General features: G+C 53.5%; 1 long non-coding RNA gene across 1 annotated transcript; it reads left to right on the top strand.

Annotated features, from left to right (window-relative positions):
* Positions 1-1052: 1052 nt before the first annotated feature.
* LOC114814253 lies at positions 1053-2070 on the top strand. The gene is made up of 2 exons (XR_003762016.2): positions 1053-1198; positions 1450-2070. It is a non-coding gene; the product is annotated as an uncharacterized LOC114814253 (long non-coding RNA).
* Positions 2071-5280: the final 3210 nt, after the last annotated feature.

Genomic DNA, 5280 nt, shown 5'->3' with positions numbered 1-5280 from the left:
CTCCTCCAGGAGGCCTTCCCAGACTGAGCCCTCCCTTTCCCTCTGCCCCTCCTCCTTTCCCCATTCCCCCTCCCTCTGCTCTTCCTCCTTCCCCTCCCCACAGCACTTGTGCATATTTGTATATATTATTTATTACTCTATTTTATTAATGATGTGTATATATCTATGATTCTATTTATCTTGATGGTATTGACGTCTGACTACTTGTTCTCTTTTGTTGTCTGTCTCCCCCTTTGCGACTGTGTGCCCGTTGCTAGGCAGGGATTGTCTCTATCTGTTGCTAAATTGTACATTCCAAGGGTTTCGTACAGTGCTCTGCACAGAGTACATGCTCAATAAATACGATTGAATGAATGAATGAATGACTATAGAGGTAGTGTGACTTAGTGGAAAGAGCTCAGGTTTGGGTGTCAGAGGATGGGTTCTATCCCAGCTCTGCCACTTTCATTCATACATTCAATCATATTTATTGAGCGCTTACTGTTGGCAGAGCACTTTACCAAGTGCTTGGGAAGTACAATTCGGCACTTATCTGCTGTGTGACCTTGGACAAGCCACTTAAGTTCTCTGGGCCTCAGCTGCCTCATCTGTAAAATGGGAATGAAGACTGTGAGCTGCCTGTGGAACAACCTGATTACCTTATATCCTCCTCCTGCGTTTAGAACAGCGCTTGGCACATAGTAAGTGCTTTACAAATACCGTAATTATCATTATAAATTGAAGGGAAGTGATGTGCTTTGGGAACTCTAGGGATGGGGGAGAAGAGGTAAAAAAAGAAGGAACTCCTTCTCTCTGTCTGCATGTGGGTTCAGTCATTTGGAGCCCGTTGGAACTCCTTCTCTCTGTCTGCATGTGGGTTCAGTCATTTGGAGCCCGTTGTGGGCAGGGATTGCCTCTGTTGCTGAATTGTACGTTCCCAAACGTTTAATACTGGGCTCTGCACACAGTAAGCACTCAATAAATACGAATGAATGAATGAATGAATGAGGAAAATGAGGAAGGAGTGTAGGGAAATGCCTACATTATTAACCCCTTAATCGACATCATCAGAGAGCAGCTGCTAGAAGGGGATTTAGGGGAAGGAAAGGGAGGGATATTGTTTCTGGAGGAAAGGAGAGACCTCATCTCAGCTCCACTGCCAGATCTCGGGAGCGGAGCCCTTTTGCACGGAGCCACCCCAGCTTCCCCCTCCAAACCGGTAGGCTAAAACCCTCTTCTCATACACCCACCCCACATACCGACCCACTCCTTCAATCGCACAGTCATGCAGACACCTACCCACATTCTCAGTCTCACAAACAAACGCCGGGAGTCAAACTCACACACTTCGGAGATACACTCTCAAGAACTCGCTCCTCCCCGTGTCTTCCTCTCCGTCCACGAAGACGCATTTAAACCCCTGTGTCACCCAGAGGACCCTCTCCCTCTCTGTCTCTGTCTCTCTCTCAGATGCCAGTTGGCCTTGGCAGCCCTTCTCATCGAGTTCCCAACCGCACACAGGACGGATGCACACGGACGAGCTGTCTGCACACCCTCTGAACTCACAGGCGTACACACTCGCCGAGGGCTAATCGGAGGGCTGGAGAGGGGGATTGGCCGGGACTGGGGGAGGAGATGCTTCCAGCTTGACCTCGGGCTGCCCCGGTCCACCCAGGCCTCAGCCCTCCAAGACTTCGCCCCCTCCTCGGCCCATCCGTCCCCTTTGCTCGGCTCTTCGATGTACCGCTCGTCCGTCCGTTCCCGGTGTGTGTCCAAAACTTCCCCTCCAGGGCACCTTTGTTTGTGCGGACGGGACCTCTTGTTTCACCGCCAGTGCCCGGTTCGTGTGCAAATTTTTAGTGGTTTTTTTTAATAACTGGCCCCTCCTGCTGGGATGGTTTTGTCATACAGATCCCAAAGAGAGAGGTGCGTGCATGTGTATCTGTGTAAGAAGTGTCCGTGGGTGGCGGCGTTCAAGTAGCGAGTGAGAGTCTATTGGAGATTGGGGTGGATTGGAGTTTGGGCAGGGCCTTTCTCCCCCCTCCTCCGCCCCCTTCCAGGATATAAACAGCACGCAACAACTTTGGAAGATTGTTTTTCGGGTAGTTCCTTCCCCGGCCTTGAGTTTATTTACGCCTAGGGATGTAAAACACGACGGACTAGGTGGAGGGGCCCTGGGGAGTGGGTAGGCAGGCCAGGCAGGCTTCCCACTGGGGAAGGCCCACCCCGCATTCATTAATTCGTATTTATTGAGGGCTTACTCGGTGCTGAGGGCTGGGGAGAGTACAATTGGGAAGAGAGAGAGGCTCAGTGGAAAGAGCACACACTTGGGAGTCAGAAGACATGGGTTCTAATTCCAGCTCTGACACTTTGCTGTGTGACCTTGGGCAAGTCGATTAACTTCTCTGTGCTTCTGTACCCTATCTAAAAATGGGGATTAAAACTGTGAGCCCCACATGGGACAACCTGATGACCTTGTATCCACCCCAGCGCTTAGAAGAGTGCTCAGCACATAGTAAGCGCTTAATAAATACCATAATTATTATTATTATCCCTGTCCAACGATGGGCTCACAGTCTAGAAGGGGGGGAGATGGACAAGAAAACCAAACAAGTAGACAGGAATCGATAGCATCAAAATAGATCCAGAGGATCATAAATATGTACAAATATATACAAGTGCAAATAGAATCATAGATATATACACATCATTAATAAAGAGTAATAAATATGTACAAATAGTGCTGCGGGGAGGGGAAGGGGATAGAAAAGAGGGAGGGAGTAGGGGCGATGGGGAGGGGGTGGTAGAAGGGTTGCGGGGGGCTTCCTGGGGTCATTCATTCATTCAATTGCATTTATTGAGCATTCGCTCTGTGCAGAGCACTGGACTAAGCACTTGGAATGGCCAATCCGGCCCCAGATCGAGACAATCCCTGCCCGGCGACGGGCTCGGAGTTTCTTGGCCATGTCGGTCCTCAGTGCGGTGGCCAGCCTTTGGTACGGTCTCTTCCCCAGCGTGGCTCAGTGGCAAGAGCCCGGGCTTGGGAGTCAGAGGTCAAGGGTTCGAATCCCGGCTCTGCCACTTGTCAGCTGTGTGACCGTGGGCAAGTCACTTCACTTCCCTGGGCCTCAGTTCCCTCATCTGTAAAATGGGGATGAAGACGGTGAGCCTCACGTGGGACCACCTGATGACCCTGTATCCACTCCAGCGCTTAGAACAGTGCTCTGCACATAGTAAGCGCTTAACAAATACCAACATCATCATTATTATTATTATTATCCCCCGTGGGGCTGGGGGTTTGCTGAGGGTGAAAAGAGGATTTCGACCGTTTGGGGGGAGGGGGTTCTCCAAAACGAGGTGGAAAAGTTGGGCCCTTTGTGGGAGGGATGAGGGAGGGGAAATAAGTGGAAAATAACTGGAGCAGGGGTGGAGGGCGGGCCAACCTTTGGGAGGCCCGGCCCTTCTGGCCCTCCTGGCCCTTCTTCTGGCCCCCCCCTTTCCCGGCGTGGAGGCGGCAGCGTGGGCTCCCGCGGCCGGGGAACAAAGGAGGGCCCGGGCCCGGGCCCGGATGATGGGGTAATGGAAAAACACCGTCAGGGCTCCGGGGAGGTGGAGCGGGGAGGAGGAGGAGGAGGAGGAGCGGGCAGAGAGGGAGGCCCCGGTCCTCCAACCCGTCCTGCCAGCCCGCCCCCCCTCCGCCCTGCGAGCGCACACACACACACACACACACACAGAGTCTGCGGGGGAGGGGGGAGAGACAGGGAGGGGGAGAGAGAGACAGGGAGAGAGACAAGGAGGGGGGAGAGAGACAGGGAGAGGGGAGAGAGGCGGGGAGAGAGACAGGGAGGAGGGAGAGACAGGGAGAGAGACAGGGAGGAGGGAGAGAGACAGGGAGGGAGAGAGAGATAGGGAGGAGAGAGAGAGACAAGGAGAGAGAGAGAGGAGGGGGAGAGAGGGAGAGAGACAAGGAGGGAGAGAGAGACAAGGGGGGAGAGAGACGGAGGGAGGGGGAGAGAGACAGGGAGGGGCAGAGAGACAGGGAGAGAGAGACAAGGAGGGAGAGAAAGAGACAGGGAGGAGGGAGAGAGACAAGGAGGGAGAGAGAGACAAGGGGGAGAGAGGGAGAGAGACAAGGAGGGAGAGAGAGACAAGGGGGGAGAGAGACGGAGGGAGGGAGAGAGAGACAGGGAGAGAGGGGGAGAGAGAGACAAGGAGGGAGAGAGACAGGGAGGGAGACACGAGTAGAGAGAGACAGGGAGAGAGAGACGGGAAAGAGAGACAAGGAGGGGAGAGAAAGACAGGGAGGGAGACAAGGAGGGAGAGAGAGACAAGGGGGGAGAGAGATAGGGAGGCAGGGGGAGAGAGGCAGGAACGGGGAGAGAGACAAGGAGGGGGAGAGCACATAGTAAGCGCTCAATAAATACTATTGAATGAATGAATGAGAGAGAGACGGGGAGGGAGGGGGAGAAAGAGCAGCGTGGCTCAGTGACAAGAGCCCAGGCTGGGGAGTCAGGGGTCGTGGGTTCTAATCCTGATTCTGCCGCTTGTCAGCTGGGTGACTTTGGGCAAGCCACTTCACTTCTCTGGGCTTCAGTGACCTCATCTGGAAAATGGGGATGAAGACTGTGAGCCCCACATGGGACAACCTCATGACCTTGTATCTTCCCCAGCGCTTAGAACAGTGCTTGGCACATAGTAAGCGCTTAACAAACACCATTATTATTAGAGAGGGAGAGAGAGACGGGGGAGAGAAAGGGAGGGAGGGGGAGGGAGAGTCAGGGGAGAGAGAGACAGAGAGGGAGGTGGAGAGAAAGACGGAGGGGGAGAGAGATAGGCAGGAAGGGGGGCGAGATCTGGGAAGGGGAGAGGGAAAGAGACGGAGGAAAGAAGGGAGAGAGAGAGAGAGAGAGGGTTGGAGGGAGAGAGAGAGGAAGGGAAGGAGAGGGAAAATTCTTTAGCAGCGGGTGGGAGGGAGTGTCCTGTGAAAACAGAAAAGGCTGGTCAGAAAGGAAGGGCTCATTCCTTAGAGAAATGGGAACAAGAAACCCTTAGAGAGGGCTGATGCTTGTAGAATGCACACGCGTGCACACTCAGCATGCTCCTGTACACAGTCCATACATGTCCACAGTGCTGTGTACACAGGAAGCGCTCAATAAATACCCTTGATTGATGGCCTTGAGGGCACACAGACCTGCCCGTGCCCTGACATAAAGCACTTTTCCTCCACCCACTCTCCTGACAACATGAACAAAACACACACACACATACAGAGTCTCACGCAACACACATACTTCCAGACAG

Source organism: Ornithorhynchus anatinus, chromosome 1 (genome assembly GCF_004115215.2).
Source record: "Ornithorhynchus anatinus isolate Pmale09 chromosome 1, mOrnAna1.pri.v4, whole genome shotgun sequence".
Lineage (NCBI taxonomy): Eukaryota > Metazoa > Chordata > Mammalia > Monotremata > Ornithorhynchidae > Ornithorhynchus > Ornithorhynchus anatinus.
The sequence above is the reverse complement of the archived record's forward strand: the minus strand, read 5'-3'. Positions and strand labels throughout refer to the sequence as shown.